The sequence below is a fragment of the Anas acuta genome, chromosome Z, assembly GCF_963932015.1.
Source record: "Anas acuta chromosome Z, bAnaAcu1.1, whole genome shotgun sequence".
Lineage (NCBI taxonomy): Eukaryota > Metazoa > Chordata > Aves > Anseriformes > Anatidae > Anas > Anas acuta.
In genome coordinates, this window is record NC_089017.1 from 69964397 (window position 1) to 69981855 (window position 17459).

The window sequence follows — 17459 nt, forward strand, 5'->3', positions numbered from 1 at the left end:
CTATGTTATGTCATTTCCTAATTTACCAAGTTGTTTACCAAGTAAATTTTTCTCCTTCAGTTCTATGCTGCCACCAATCTTACAGGATTTGGGGGTTGCAGTGCAGTGTTACTTAATCCTTCATATGTTGCTGAGCACCAAAAGAACAATGACTTTGCTATAACTATGCAGCAGTGGATGTTTTCATCCTTGGGAGAGATATATCAAGGGAAGTGAGCACTGCACAATTGAACAGTTTCAAAAGGAAGTGTGAATGATTTCCTTCAATTCTGGAAAAATCTTTGGGAACAAGAAAATAAGTGAGCCCTTCTGGCAATGCTTCTCTCCATAGTGAGGTCTGTAACCAATAGACTATTGTGTAGGACCAGGCTCTGCAGTTTCATATGCTCTAATGATGCCAGGGGGTCAAACACAACCCCTTCTCCAACAACAAAGTGAAGGAAAGGGCACATTTTTCATCCAGACTGGGTTTCACAGGTAACTACTCCATAACTAGATGAAGGCCCCTCTAGATGTACTCCATTCTGCCCCACACCCCAAACCTACAGTATTCCTGGGAGTATTATAAAGAGGAAGAGTGTTGATAGCTTCTGGGCCATGTTTCCTAGGAAGGTAATCTTTGTCCCCCAGAACCTGGGAGACTTCACATGGACCTTGAATTCCTTCCCTTTTGATGCAGTAACAAGTCAGCATCTCCAATGATTATAGGCTTTGATTCAGCTGGGTATTGAAACGTTATTAAAAAAATAATAATAATAAAAAAAAAATCTCTGGACATATTCCTGGACTTGAGCTTAAGCATATGTCATCAAGGATATGTGCCACTCTAATGGCCTGTTATTACAGAATATCTGTTCTTCTACTTCTTCCTTTCTCCTTCTCTTACCCTCTCACCTCATATTAATCTAATATGCAATATTGCAATAATCAAATCCAGATTTACCTTAGTTAACACCCTAGAAACAATTTTTAAAATTTCATTTTTTAGTGTCCTCATAGTGAGTTATAAACATATCACAAAGAATTTTGTGTCTGGCACATTTCAGCTGGATAGCTGATCTTTATCAATAAGCAATGATACAGAAAGAGCATGAAATGCAAAGCTGCAAAACACTAGATAATTAGAATCACAGGGGGGAGGCTATTTCCACAGCTTTCTTACCACCCATGTAGCCATTTAGATGTTAATTCACTCTTCATATAAACTTTTGAAAAAAAAAAAAAAAAAAAAACCTCTATATATTTATATATGTAGAAAAAATAATTTATCGAACTACTTTTATCATAACCATGGTATCATAAAATGTTGCAAGAAAAGGGACATAGCTTATCATCACAAACAATGCTGAAATGTTGAACAGCTGTTGATCTTTTGCTTCCTGTTCTCATACAGAAAGTAGACCTAAAATCGAATGTCTAGCTCAGGGTCTCAGCACCATCAGCAGCACAAATGTATTTTTGGCCATACAAGATCTGACTCGTCTCTGGTTCCAGGAAAGTCTATTAAAAAAAGATTTTTTATCTGGCTGTTTTTCAAGTCCCATATTTCCAAATGATTTATAGCACGTGTGTGTGTGCATGTGTGTGTGCAGAGGGCTGGAGTGCACACTGTCTATAAGGATAGTATGTGTTACTGTGACTGTGCATCTTCTGACATGGACTGTGCACAAGAGGTTCCGACACAAAACAGGGCTTGTCCAGGTAACACAGTCTGTGGTGTCTGGACTCCTGCAGCAAGCAAACAACATATGTAATTTTGGTGAGATGAGGTGTGTGATTAAGAGGAATTTATTAGGAATCCGACCAGATTTGAGGGACAATGGTCTGAGCCAACAAATGAAATTATTTGCCCCAAATTATTTCCTTGGCTGTATTCTGAATACTCTTGTCATTCATGGAGTAACTTGAAATAACATGTGGATTCGTGACTTCTTTTTGACCTTCTCTCTCTAATTAATGAATTAATGGTCCATTACTTCTAATGTCTATTAAGTATCTGGCCAAATCTTGACTAAAATGACTTTCATTGAATGCCCTGCTAATGCTGTGAACCACAGTTGTAGCTTGATTAATGCCATTGGATTGATGAAACTGAAACTTAAGGCAATAATGATAGTTTTGTGTTGTTGTTGTCTGTCTTTTGCTTTCTGTTTTGTTGTTGTTATTATTGTCATTGTTATTTCTTACTTTTTTCTTCCTTTCAGGGTGTTTTTTCTATTACATCAGAGAAGCTGGGCAGTGGTTTGGTACTAGGTGAGTAAAATGCATGGAATAAGTCCATTAGAAAGGAAACATTGAAATATACTTATTCATTCAATTCCCATGTCTGCTACTGTTATTAGTCTGTTTCTGACCAAAATGATTTCTAAGTAACTGTGTAAACTTCTCATTAAAATTATTCAGCCAGTGTTCCCAGAGTTCAGGAGCTGAGACTTGATTCAAATTTCTTAATTTAAAAGGAAAACTCATTTTGATTAAAGCAAATTTCAGATAAAACCTGTAAATAGTTCCCAAATGAATCAAAAATATCTAAAGATGAAATACATTTGATCCAGGGGACTGTAAACAGGGAAATATCTTGTGATTATTCCTACTAAATATAGGGAAAAATTAAAATACGATTCTATGTATACCCTTAGTATAGCCAAGCCATCCTCATCTACCAAAAAAAAAAAAAAAAAAAAAAAAAAAAAACCCAAACTGGTTTGCTATTTTATGCAATTAGATTACATACATGGACAGTTGCTATACCTCAAACTATTAAATTGCAGAAAGGAACTCAAATTTAAGGGCCATTCATCCTGTTTCCTGTGTTTACACAGAAGAGACCACAGAAACTCTGGACAGAAAATTTTATTTTAGGCTCTCTAAAAGTCAGCATTTTATGTAGTACATTGGTAAGTAGTAAAGTTTACCCTAGACAGTGGTTTCAAAGGAGGTGTTGTATCAACTGCAGCCAATCAAGGTCTGCAGAGGCTTGGCCTCTATAGTAACTGGGATAACTGAGTGCAGAGGGTATCTACATATCTATATATGTATAGAATGGACTGTTACTGGGACTCTGACACAGATTTGAAATCAGAGAGCTAGAGTTTTTCTGGTTTTGGTGGAGAAGTGTTTTTTTTTGGTGGTGATTTTTTTTCCTTTTTTGTTTTTTTTTTTATTCCTGAGGTATGTGTCTTACAATATGCTCTTTGTTATAAGAAACAGTTCATATCAAAACATTTTTTCTTCACTAATCTCAACATCTGCTTGGCTTTGTTTCTTTGCATGAATGATTTTTAAGGAATTAGATCTTTACAAACCATATTTTGACTAGTAAAGGGAAGAGTAGCAGAAAAAGGTAAGCTTTGTGAAAAGATTTGGTTCTGCTTTTTCTTCTGAGGCATCAGTAATGCCTGATAGCAGTCTATCAAACATCTATGGCCCTGAATATATATGAAAGTACTATTGCTTACTATCCATGATTAGAGCAAATTATGACTGACACATTTTTTTTTATCCTGTTAACCATATCAAAAAGAGACAAATCCACACTTTCAGCCTTGTTCCTTTAGAATATTTTATTTTTATAAATAATTGTTATGTTACTATTAATATTATAATAATATTAATGGTATAATTACTATTTTTATTAGTATCAGTAAGTTATTATTTTCAGCAATAGATACAATGGAAATAGAGGAAATGAGGCCAAAATCTGCTGTTTGGACAAGGGCAATGCTGCTTCTGGGCCTGGCCACAAACAGCACTTGTGGGTGAATGGCCAGGGATGGGAAGGCAGTGGTGCTGGAGAGGCTCTGGAGCAGGATGGGACTGAGACTCTGGTTGAACCCTTGCAGCAAGGGTGGCCAAGCACATACCAGCAGAGCTGCAGACCAGAAGCGCAGTGCACTCAAGGAGGGGTTCCTTCCGTGGTCTCAACACATCTCCAACCGCTTCTGTCCCACATCCACCTTGGGAGTTCTCCAGCCCGATGGACAACAGGCAGGAGGGGAGATCCCCGACAAGGCCTCAGTGCCAGTGGCCGAGGTGTCTGGTGGGAGGCTCAGAGACAAGGTATTGTGAGGCCAGGGGCAGAGCTTAGGCACTTGGGGCATTCAGCAGCTGCTGCATAGACAAAGAGAGGGATGAGAGGACCAAGCACTCCATGGAGACACAGCACATGGCGACACAGATGGCATTAGGGAACACTGCAACAAGGTAGAGAGGGCACATTTGGTCCCTAGGGCATGGCCAAGGGGGGTAGGTTGCTACAGAAGCTGAGGGAGTTCCGCTGTGGGCAAAAGCCTCTTTCTGATGGCCTGACTGGCACAAGAAAGTTTTGTTACATGATCTCCAAAGGTCTTTTCTTACAGAAATACCTTTCTGACTCTATGACTGCCATTTCAAGCCACAGAACAGCAGTGCTCATAGGTTACCTCTCCACTGTCCACCCAAGTATAGCCTAATTAGAGAAAAGTCTGTATCTTCCTCAGGTATTCATGGGAGCATGGGAGCAGAGAGCAGTGCATGCCAGCTTCCAAGAAAAAAATTAGGCAAGGGTTATAGCAGGAAGACAAAACAAGACTGTTGTGGGTTGAAGTTTCAAGTATTTTGTTTGACAATATGCCCCAATTTTTACTAAAAGACACTTGTACTTGAGTTCAAGGAAGAGTCTCATCTGGGAGGGGAAGTGGTATTAGAAGAGCGCTCGCAGCTTTACACTGTTTTCTTCCATTCTTGCTTTGTATTTCCAAAAATAAATGGCTCATTCATTTCCATCACAAGCCTCCCATTCAGATTTGTCCTGTGTAAATTCACTAGGTGAATCAGGCCATCCAGTAAAAAAAATAAATAAAATAAAATAAAATAAAATAAAATAAAATAAAATAAAATAAAATAAAATAAAATAAAATAAAGAGTAGCATGGTCCCATACTTACAGAAGAGATCTGACATTCAATGTCTCTGCTTCACTTTCATTATCTATGCACTGAACTTGCAACAAAAGCACTTTAAAAGTGTCTGTTTTTATAATTATAAGTAGTTCTTCTAAGAGTAATTCAGCCTGGGGAGATAACTATTTAGAAAGGGCTGATTGATCCTTGTTCCTTCCCATCAGAAATACCTCGTAATCATTTCTGAATTGATGAACCCTGTAAAGCATAGCTCTGCTAAGATCCCAAATCCTCTTGTCAGATTAAAATTAAATTTGGAACTCCTATATCCTCGACAGCTGTGTGGCTTATGATAGATCAGATGGAGGGAAAGCTATGTGCTCTGTCAAACCCAGAACGTTATCCTGTATGAACTGTGATGAGTTATGAGGATGGGCAGCGTTCCACAGCCTTCAAAGGCCTTTTAAGGGAACAGCATCCATCTGCAAAAAAAAAAGCATGGAAGCAAAGTCATTACTGTTCCCAACACACAAACGTGGTGCTTCATGACAGCCACTTCTGAAAGTGTTCTAGTGGTATCAGGCTGAGGCAGAAACATAACAGGAGGAAATGTGATAAATAAGTAGACATACAAGTAGCATATGGCATTGTTGGAATAGCCAGGATGTGGCAGGACAGCCTGCATGCCCTGAGGGATAGGTAAAAGCCCTGCAGCAGAGGCTGGCAGGGAAGACAAGGAGGGGTGGCTTACTGCCTGCGGGAACTGCTGGGACCTGGGGATGTCCCTGAAGGATGGGAGGCGGGCAGGTGAGATCAAGTGGCTTGGGACCAGAGAGGAGGGAAGGCGAATGGGTGACACCCTGGGTCTGTTACTGACTGATTGCACTGCTAGGGGGGGAAGAAGGAAGACAATGTGAGGAAGTCTTTGGCTGTTTATCTTTGTCTCCTGGGGGTCTTCAACCTCCCTGACATCAGTCGTGAGGAAAATGCAGTGAGGCACAAGCTGTCAGGGAGATTTCTAGTGGGCATTAGGGACAAATCTGTGGGACAGGTCCTGGTGGGGTCAACCTGGGGTAGACAAGAGCTGGTCAGCAACAGGGAGGAACTGCCAAAGCACGCAGTAGCCAAAGACAGTCCTGGCTGAAGTGACCATGAAGCTCTTGACCCTGGTCAAGATTCAGGGGTGAGCAGCACAGGGCAGACCCTGGACTTCAGGAAAGGAAGGAAACTTCAGCATGTTCTAAAGACTAAAGGGGGCAGGTGGACATGCACAGCACGGGGTACATTGGTTGAGATTGTCAAGGGTCTGGAATTGAGAGCAGATGTAATGTTTTTCCATGTGACAGAAATTTCAGCATATTGGCAACTTCACATTAAATAATTCTAATAAATACTTTTTACAAAGCATTGAGTCACCAGTTTTGAGATCTGCTCTCATATGTTGCAGTACACCTTGTATCTCTGCAAAAATTTATGTAAGAACACAGGAATTAGAGTTCAGGTGCTTTATTTCTTCAGTCCTTCCTGTAGACTGAGCTCCCTAATTAACGCACCCATCCTGTGATCCATGGTCATCAGGAGACTGCAATGGTGCATTGCACGTCTCCATCAGGAGGTGCTTGAGGACAAAGTCCTCACCACTTGAAAAACGATGGGTTACAGCCTTTTAATTATCAACAGTACTTTAGACGAAAGATGTACAACCAAAAATATTGAGAAGAGTTTTTTAAATTACAGGCAAAATAAAAACCCCAGACAAAAAAACTTTCCAACAAAATGTTCAACTTCAGATCAAGCTGATCAAAATGCTTTGCTTTGCGTGAAATACAGAATTTTTCACAGGAAATTTCTTTTTCAGTGAAAATATATTTTCTGTGGTTTTCTTTAGCTACTAGTTCCCAGATGGTCTTTATTAGATACTAATTTCTTAGAAGCAATTAATGAAATACTCCTAAGTCCCTTAGGCTGAAAATTGCACTGGAAAGAATGGAAAAATCATTTGGGTTTCACATGTGTATGTGCTTGGAAGAGGTATATATATAGGGACCATATTCATTCCAGTTACATAGAAATTACTCAAAACAGTGATCGACATTCATTTTATCTGAAGTCATTTGTCTACACACTTCTGCATTGCCAGATTTAATGCTGATGATATGCTCCAGTTCATTAATAACTGTTTCGAAAATGTGGCTGCAGATCTAAGCTTTCAACGATGGTGGTGAAAGCTGTGGTTTCAAATTAGGGTATTTCTTTAGCTCATTGGAGATTCAGAAATCTCAACATTTGTGAATTGGTTGCTGTAAATGTTTAATGGTTTTCATTCTTTTCTAATGGTTATACATGGCAAGATTCCCTAGCCCATAACTGATATGTACTGTGTAAATGACATCACGGCTTTCCTTCCCTAGCAACTTTTAACCCACCACATTGGTTCTGCCCTCTAAAGAAAATCTTTCTTGGAAGATTTCAGTCTTCAGTTTTACAGCTCTTCCTGAGCACTTCATCAGGACAGGTCTCCAAAGAAGGATGAATTTCATTTCCTTTCACCTGTCTTGAATGCTCCTTCTGGAAGATCTGCATCTGCCTGCAGTCTGCACAGGGAAGGGGGATCATGAGAAGGTGGCAAATTGGGGCCGGTCTCACTGCCCCAGGTGGCCCTGGGGAAAACAAGTGAGAGAAAGAGGGGATGCAGCTCCAGTGGGATCCCCTCCCTCCATTAAACTGGTCCTTCCACAAGGGAAGAGCTCTTTCATTCTTTGAGGAACATAATAAATAAACCCTGCAGCATCCTAGTGAAAAGAAACAGAATTCAATAACAACAGTTAATAAAAGCCTGTGCATTAGCCCAGTATTGCAGTTTGCATTTGTAAGATAGTTAGTCTAAATTAACATCTTTATTTTCTAATTAGTAGAGCTATCTTTCACCAAAAACCGTCACTTCATTATTTACTTGCCACTGTTTTTCTATAAGATAGCATATTAGATTTCATTTTTACCCCAGGTCCATGTAATTTCCCTGAGTTTAATATTATAAGTTGGTGTAAATGTACATGTTGGTGTAAATGTATACATTATGAGTTGGTGTAAATGATCTTAAAATAAAATAAATAAATAAATAAAGGAAAAGTTTGATTTTGTTTCCCATGATAACTTTTTTTTACCTATGAAGAAAAAAAAATTCAAAAATAACCTTTCAGGACTTCTTGCAGAACAAATGCAATCATTATGTCATTTAGTATATAATCAGTTTTGATCTGGGAGTATGTAAGTAACTAGTGTTCAGGTGACTAAACCTCAAATGACTAAAATATTTTTAAAAGTCATTTTGCTTAGTTTTAAGCAACTGAGAGTCAATTAAAGCATTTTATTTGTTCACGGCTTTAGAAAATTACATATTCCCCTATCCTACTCACTACAGAAACATCGAAATAGCAGCATACATCATCATGAGCTAGAAAATTTCTCTGTAATATTTTGAAGATATGACAAGATGAATAAATTAATATAGATGAAAATAGATGAATACAGTTAGGACTAAATGGCATGCATGGACTATTTCCAACAAATGAGTCTTATTAAGCCCCTTCCTGAAGCAGTCAATAAAGGTTGTAGTACTTTCCTGTTTTAAGGAGTCTGAAAGACATTTTTTCTTGTGAGACTCTACACCAGACACACGTGTTGCAGGGAGGATTACTTCCCTGAAGGATGTGCACGTCTTTAAATTCAGATATGGACCTTAGTCTTAAGCTCCTCCACAGCCATTCTCCATTCCCTTCAGGCTTTTCCTCTTCATGAGCACTGAGATGCCAGACACTGATATGAAGACCTTTACATTTTGATCTTTCTCCAGAAATAACTCCAGGGCAAAGTTATGTAGGTTTTCTTTAACCTGGCATAATTGTTGGGAAGCAGGGGATGTAATTTGATTGCCATTGTAACAGAAGAGACAGATAAGAATCACAAAAATTTACAGTCTGAGAGAAAAGGTGAATGGGGAAAAGCAGTTTCTGCTGGATTTTTCGAAATAATCTTTTCTCCCAAGAATACATGGACAAATGGAAAACAATGTAAAGGAGACCAATTGGATGACAGGCATACTAATGCTACCCTAATTTGAAAATTAAATTTGTCTGAAATAGGAAGCCAAATTGAACGCAATTAGAGCAGCCTAAACAAAGAGATGCTTAGAGCCACACTGATTTGTCCTCATCATCTCTCCCTGTGATGGGTAAAATAACCAGCCTGATTGTAAGTGTACCTTTGGTGAGACAGTGACACACCTTGTGTACTTCTGCTCTGCCTTGCTCTACTGCAGAGTTCACTTCTTCCAAGCTCCTCACTTCTTCATGGGTGAGAAGCCACACTCTTTAACATTAGCCCAATTCGAGGAATATTAAATTGTAACATGCTACCTACAATGAAAAAAAGAGAAAATAAAAAAAAAATAAAAATAAAAAAATTGCTTGGAGTGAAGAAGGATATTCCAGGTTTTAAATTCTTCCATTGGCAATCTATGCCTTAGTCAGATTCCCTGACAAAGTGAAAATAAACAGTTTATTTTTGTCCTTCTCCCACCGCCACACAGTTTCCAAATTATAGATTGAATTTTCAACCATGTTTGATATATGGCATGACTCTGAAAGTGCAAGCTGACAATACAATTTTAAAATAAAGAAAGATCTTTCTTTTTTATCCTTTTTCAGGAAAATGCAGGAAAGAACTGACATTTTTGTAGTTTCCCACCTCTCCACAAATCGACTAAATGTCAGCAAATATTATCTACCTCGGTAGATCTGTTACTCTTTTAACAAATGTTTCTTCTCTTAAAAATCAGTGTTGTTATATGTTCATGAATGGCCAATCACTATTAAAATTCATCTGTGTAAGGCTTATCCAGGAGCACCTGTATGCATACTTGATTCAGTGAATAAATAGGGTCCTGTGCCTTCTCATCGCATTTTTGCCTTTTTAAAATTAATTTCTACAGTTTTTGGGAAATGCTCACACTGAACTTACCAATATCCTGTAAAATTTGATTGACACCAAGGCAACTTCCCACTATATAAAACTGCATTGAATTAGGTCCTTTCTCTGACTCATTTTCCTCTGTCCTGGTTTATGGGGAGAAAAAAAAAAAAAAAAAAAAAAAAAACACTCAAATGTTTTCCTGCATTGTATTTAACTACTTTCTCTTTTGTACTCAGTCTTCTCAGTTAAGTACTTGAAATAACCATGAAAATATATTGAATTATAGGTTATTTTGCTGAAAACAAGCATACCTTGTAAACATAGATAGGGCATTGTTCAATGTAGCATTGTTCAATGCTTTTGGAAAAGGGTTCATAAATACATGCACAAGAAGGTTGTTGAGAAACTGCAGCTTGGGGTAAGGTAATACAGGCTACGTGGTGATGCAGGTAATATGCAAATTGGTGAGGAAAACCCTTCTGGGATGTGCATGTGATATGAACAATCTTTCCCTGTGCTGATGTCACCCATGACAAAATTCAATCATCCACATGTTCATATGTCCTCTTTTGGTTATTTACTTTTTTTTTCATATTGTCCAGTTCCCTTCTCCACATCATTCAAGATGTGTCTCAAACCCATCAAAATTTTTCCAGCATGTTCATAATTCTTCTGTATACTTTTCTTTCCACTATTCATATGTACTGATCTGTATTTACTCAACGTATCATCATGAAGATGTACAAATGTCTCTTGGTAAACTACATTTATGCAGGAAGGGTTTGAGTCTCCTTTTTATATTAATAACAGCTTCTTCTCTGGAAAGAACAAAGCTACACAGGTGCTTTTAGTACAGTAACAGACTAGCTGAACAGGTCACAGATGCTGCTGAAATCTTTTTAGCCTCTGATCTCACTCCTCTGTTTATTCCTTGTATTCACTCATTAAAGACTGAATTCAGAGAGCTTGATGGATGTCAGCACTGACCTGTTCACCACTATGCTGTAGCTTGGAGCTAAATATGCAGCCTTATTGTTGTCTGTGTGCAAACTAAATTCCACGTTGAGTTATACATAACAACCCATTTCAGTTTCTGTTGTTTGTTTGTTTTAACATCTCAAACCATTTTCTGTCTTTATGGTCTATATAATCACGAGTATAAATTCACTTGTGATTCAACTGGTTCTTAAGTACTATTACTTTCAATACAGATTAAATAGGGAACTCCATAATGTGACTAACTGACAATAACACAAAAGTGAAGACTTTAACAGACTTTAAATGACTCATATCAGAAGAGAAATATACTGATTTATTTTTCCCCATGTAGAACATTGAAACCACTCAGTGTTTTCAGATCAAGAATCACCACAATTCCCTGAATTCTTAATGTATTACCACTAGGCAAAATACACAAATCCTGCTGAAGATAAATTGATAAAGCTGTCATGTAAATGTCCATCAGTGTGCTGTGCTGCGTAGAGTTTGTGTCTTGTTTCAAATATGTATAAAGAGGGGAGAGTTTTACTCGGGTTTTTGGAAGCTTTTCACCTTCCCTTTTTTCCCTCTGTGACCAACCAGTAAACCCCTACGGTGGAAGATGGCTCTGTGGAGATGATCAAAGGTGATGTGCCCATGAAGTTGGAACTGTATTGTTCCATGGGAACGATGCAGGTGTGTGACTGCATTTGTTGTAAAGATGCACAGAGGGGACCTCCTGTATCAACACAAATTACGTCAGCTTCAGATTTACTGCAGATGGAGCACCATCAACTGCCCTCTGGAAGACAGACTGCCTGTCCTGTCAAGCACCACAGCTGTTAACAAGAGGTAATTAAGCCTACCACCCACACACTCGTTCCAGGAACCAGGGAGATTTCCGTCCGTGAAAGTCCAGGGAAGGCTGACTTTGAACATCCCAAAGGCTGCCAAGTGTGAGACTCAAGACTCTGGATGGGCACAGACAACACTGAGACATTTTAAAAAGGCTGGAAAGGGAGGAACAACTCTGATGGCAAACACTACTCCTTCTGTGCCCTCATTTTGAAATGAGACCACTGCCAACACTGCATTACAAGTCCTCACACACCTTTTGAGGCAGTCATAGCTCAACTACCGTCCAACCTTTCCATCTACATTTCAAGCTCTAGTCACATCACACTTCTAGACAGATAGAAGAGGCCCCAGGAGGATGTTGGTGCAGGATAAAGGGGAAGATACCAGCATACTACTAAATGGAGGACTCCAGCACATATCAAGTCTGAAGAGAAAATTAAAAGGCAAACCAGGGAAGCTCAAATGACTGGAAGCATTAAATGATTTGTTATTCTCTGCACATTCTCTGCACCTTTTCTCAAAGTATTAATTAGTCTCCTGCTCTAACAGGGAGGGAGCGCAGGAGAATGATTCAAACCAAAGAACAATATTGGCAAAAGAACAAATGGGTATACACTGACTATTAAAAAGCTTAGGCTGGAGTTTAGAATATGGTTTCTAATTGTCAGAGAAAGAAGGTCATCGAGTGGCTTTCCTTATAAAGGCAAGAACAAAAATCTAAATGTCTGTACAACAGAAATGGTGTTTGGGTTTATGAGATTTATTTCATTTACTTATACCATGAATCAGATTCCCTTTGCCATGATAACAAGACCATGGGAAGATTTTACTGAGAGACTTCATTAACACAAGAGCAGTGTTTTGCTGTTGCTGTAATGATGTAATGAAACAGGAGATGAAAACATGACTGAAAAGGGAGAGGATTTGAAGTGTTTTTTTGCAGTACAGCTACACCAGAAGAATAACCATGTAAGAAGAGACAGCTAAACAGTCAGAAGACTATTGAAATTAATCTAATTTTCAAAATTATGTGGATTAGTTGTAGTCAGGGTTCCATACAATTACTGGTACAAAGAATAAATAAATGTGTGATTCACTCTCATCATTCTTATTCGTGCACTTCTCACGCCTTTATTTTTGCTGCACCAAACATTAACTTGGTTGTTCCCCCACTAGGGCCATATTGTTTTCTTCTGCTGCTATCTTGCAGCTCACCCTGTGGGATTAGACACTGCTGTGGCTATGAGCAGGACAGCAAGTGGGACAGCATTGTCTTATTTTTATGCTAGTTTATTGGCCAAGCCTTTCTGCTGTCTGTTAGGATAAATATGTGCAGAGTGCTCAGTTTAAGAATGAATACACTCCCTAGAAAAATACTTTTTTTTGTCTTTTTTTTTCCTTTTCTCCAGTCCACTGATGTGCTTTCTAAGTATATTGCAAAATATAATAAAATATTGTGTAACTTATGAAGCCCATATAGATATTTAACTGCACTGAAATAATATGAATTAATGACTTTCAGGAGCCAGTAACTCTGCTTTGGAAATAGATCAGCTGTATGCAATACTTCAGATAAGCTTTAGAACATCTGCAAGTTTCCAGTTCCATTGCGAGTCCTCTGATGCAGAGAGAGCCCTCCCGAAGCAGCATTGTTAACCTGTTTTGTTGCAACCTGTTAACCTGTTTTGTTGCAACAAGTTTTGAAGCAAAACTTGCTTCACCTTTGTCAGTGCTTGTGTCTCATTTGTAGTTGTTTCTTGATGCCTCTGTATGGATATAAGTCATTGAAGGCTCTCAAGACTTAGTACTTCCACAAGACTGTATTAGAAGTGAATTGACTCTCTACTTTCCTTTTCTGATGTAAATGTTTACAGATATTTCATAAATGAAAGAGTTCAATTTGAATCTTAGAATCATATTATAATATGCTCCAAATATAATTTTCTGGAAGTAGTAGCATTAGAAAAATTACGATGTTTATTTGAAATAATAATGTGATTACTATTCTCAAGTTAGGAAGCTTCTTTGGAATTACAGTATATAGGCCATTTATAACAAAATAGTGCATAAAATGTTGAAGGAGACAGGTGAAGAGGAAGAAAATTTGGAAGAGAAATCCCCCTTTCCTTCTTTTTCTTAAGCAAGAATACACAGATGAGGATTTAAAGAAAAAAGCAATCTGTGTTACCCAAGAAATTTATTATTTTGAGGTGTTTGTCAAAGTTTGGACTACACACTGTAATTTGATTATTTAACACTATTTAATAGCAACTGTAATTGGGTTTTAGAGCAAAAGATGGAACACAGCACATGGCTGTAAAAGTGTTTCATTTCCAAACTGCATTTTTTTCATGCTTTCTGCATTGATTCTTTTCTAATTTATGCATTATAAATTATGAAACCAAGGTAATGTTTATACTTATGTCAGTCATAAAATAATGAATGCATAATAATGAAGTGATACCCAAGCAGGACTGTAGTACATCATTCAGATGCCATGCTTTAACTTTAATTTGTATGTTTGTTTCTTGGCCCTTTTGCCCTGGCATGTGAGCCTACTTTTTACTTCTCTGTAAACAACATATTTGAGTCCATTAATCTACAGAAACTGGAAAATTTTTACAAGCTTTTGATGGATTTCTGCAGACTGACCAAATGGTCATCTGCTATTTTCCATTGAAAGTGCACCCTTGCAAGCTAACAAATTAGCCAGTAAAATGTTATCAATGGCTTTGCAAAATGAAAGTCATCTACTTCAAAAGGCTTGAGCATTCATTAAAGAAATCTTATGAAAAACCTTTCTCCACAGCCATTCAGTTTGGTAATACTTCTATGTTTGTCTTCCATATTTTTCTGGATATGTATTCTTTTTTATGAACACAGAAGCATTTCCCTGATTTTACAGGTGTTAGTCACACAAATGAGATTACATAGATTTAGGACTTTTCTTCAAGAGCAAGCTGATGCATGACAGTGATAACATAGCCCTAAAAATTCACTGCATCTGCTGCAAAGTCCTCTGGCTTCTTGTCTTTACTGTGATTTCCATAGCATCATAGAATCATTAAGTTTTGAAAAGACCTCCAAGATCATCTGGTCTGACCACCCCCCTACCACCTGTGTTACCCACTAAACCATGTCCCTAAGCACCACATCCAACCTTTCCATGAACACCCCTAGGGACAGTGATGCCATCACCTCCCTGGGCAACCCATCCCAATGCCTGACTACTCTTTCTGAGAATACATGCCTCCTAATTTCCAACCTAAACCTCCCTGACCAATAAGGTCTCTTCTGAGCCTCCTCTTCTCCAGACTAAACAACCCCACTTCCCTCAGCCACTTCTCACAGGACTTGTGCTCCAGGCCCTTCACCAGCTTCATAGCACTTCTCTGGACATGTTCTAGGGCCTTGATGTCCTTCTCATACCGAGGGGCCAAAAACTGAACATAGTACTCAAGGTGCAGCCTCACCAGAGCAGAGTACAGGGGGATGACCACCTCCCTGGTCCTGCTGGCCACACTGTTTCTTATACAAGCCAGGATGCTGTTGGCCTTCTTGGCCACCTGAGCAGTGTGCTCAGGTGGCCAGCTCATGTTCAGGCGAGCATCAATCAACACCACCAGATCCTTTTCCTCTGCACAGCTTTCCAGTCACTCTGTCCCAAGCCTGTAGCACTGTATGGAATTGTTGTGACCAAAGTGCAGGACTTGAGAACAACAGTTGACAGCAGTATTTGCATCCACAAAGTTGTATACCAGCATTGGGGATCTAGGATTGAGGTAAAATAATAGAAGGCAGCAGATTTCACTTTATATTTCAAAAGGAGTTGAAAATGAAGTTGGAGTAAGTGAGACACAGGAAATGATAGAAAAGCAGGAACTCGTCATATCATTGAGTTACAAAGTCAATAATTTAATCTCTCACATCCAGTATGTAAATTAAGCAGAAATCCAGTATTGAGTAAAAATCCAGTATGTAAATTAAGTAAAATCCAGTATGTAATTAAGTATCCAGTATGAAAATTAAATCATTTCTTTCTGCCAGGATAAGCCCACTGAGGAGTATGTCTTGTGCTCATTTCAGCCCCACGTTTACAGACAATGGGGTCATGCAAGGCACCTGGTTTTTTAGCTGAGATGTGCTAACTGCTTTCACTTCTGGATAGCTACATTTGTGTTACTTTACATTTTCCAAAACAAAATATATCCTAACATGCTAGTTTCCTTTGCCTATTTTTAGTAGTATAGTCTCTAAATATAGGTAACAAAGAAACAACCGAAGAAACAACCAAAGAAAGAAAGAATAACCAAAAGTAGTGCACATGGATGGCATGATTAGTGAATCAGAACATAGTGCCCCATAGCTTCACACAAAATAACATCCACTGTCAGCAAGGTCTCAGAAGTAAAAACAGCTTGTCACAACTGGAGAGTGCAGCTATGATGGAGATGGGTAATGCCAGGTTCAAAATGGGATCACAAGGAAGATGAACAATAGCTTAAAGATGGCATGGTGGACAGCCCAAATGAAGCAAATTAAGTACTCAGGAGATGTTAATATGAAAGCAGCACCAGGAGCACACTGAAGGCACAGTGACCTGTATTCCAGAGGCTTTTAAGACCAAGGATTCCTGAAAGCCATGCTGTACTTTGTTGTAACTCTGATAGCTGGTGGCAATGTGCCACTAGAAAGAAACAACATTAGCTCATTTTTAAAAGGGTCATTGGTTTGATTCCATGCTCTCCTATTAACAGGAACAATAAATTAAGAGAAAGAAAAGAAGTTTTTAAGACTCAAGGGTGCTCTTCACTGATCCTGTACCACCAAAAATGCATTGTTTAATTGAAGCACATGTGAAACTGGCTACCTGTTTAGGTACATCAAGTGCACAGTTTGTAATCAACAGGCAGCCCCTCATTTGCAGTCAAGTAAACACAAATCTAAGTCAGAAGGACTCTTCTCCATGGCATGAATTGGATTGTTGGTTTTTATGCTCATAAACCTGGGTTGCCTGTGCTGAAGGCAGTTAATTGAATCTTAACTGATTGCCAGATTCCAAAGAATAAATTTGAATTCCTTCACTTATCTTTGTCAGAGCGTTCTCAGAATAATTCTGCTGCTGCCCCACTTATCAGTCACCTGATGCCTCATGTTGCAAGCAGCAACTTCTATCTGTCTTCATGTACACACTTTGTCAGTGACTATATATTTAGCTCCAATAACAATTCTGAAAGTTTTTTATGCCCACTTGCTGGTTTCCATACTCTTCAAAAGCCCATCTTTCAGTCTCTGAGTGCTCGGTACATTTCTTCACAGCATAGTACTTATCTATAAGATGGTCTTTATAAGATGGTCTTGGCTTACCTCTGAACGGTTTCAAGAGGATCATGCAGTAACCAGCCTGGCCAACCTCACACTAATGAAGACTTTAATGGGATTGCTCTCAGCTGGATCTGTCATCATGCTTTGCAACAACAAGAGAACAAGTGGATCTGTTTAGCAGTTGCAGTGCACTCAAAACTTGGGTCAGTTGATACTGAGCTGAACTCTCTCAAAGTCTGCTTATTGAGACACAGACAACATTTACTTTTACAGCTTTGCTTTTTTTTTTTATATTCTGAAAGACATCATTCAGTCAAATTATGAACTGTTTGCAATGAAAAGGTATGTTGCTTTTTTTCTCTGTGCTCCATCTTTCTGTATGTTAATATGTTTTTATTGCAAGCTAACAGATGCAAAACAGATAGATTTTTACTGAGGTAACATGGCT

The 17459-nt window shown here is 38.6% G+C and overlaps 1 long non-coding RNA gene across 3 annotated transcripts; it reads right to left on the bottom strand.

Moving 5' to 3' along the window:
* Positions 1-6089: 6089 nt before the first annotated feature.
* LOC137848322 (uncharacterized) lies at positions 6090-17089 on the bottom strand. Of its 3 annotated transcripts, none has more exons than XR_011091284.1 (4): positions 17054-17089; positions 9899-9993; positions 9163-9294; positions 6090-7473 (listed from the first exon to the last, which is right to left on the bottom strand). It is a non-coding gene; the product is annotated as an uncharacterized lncRNA (long non-coding RNA). The 3 variants fall into 3 exon arrangements; XR_011091283.1 differs by having other exon boundaries at positions 6090-7539; XR_011091282.1 differs by lacking the exon at positions 6090-7473 and adding an exon at positions 8136-8771.
* Between the last annotated feature and the right edge of the window lie 370 nt (positions 17090-17459).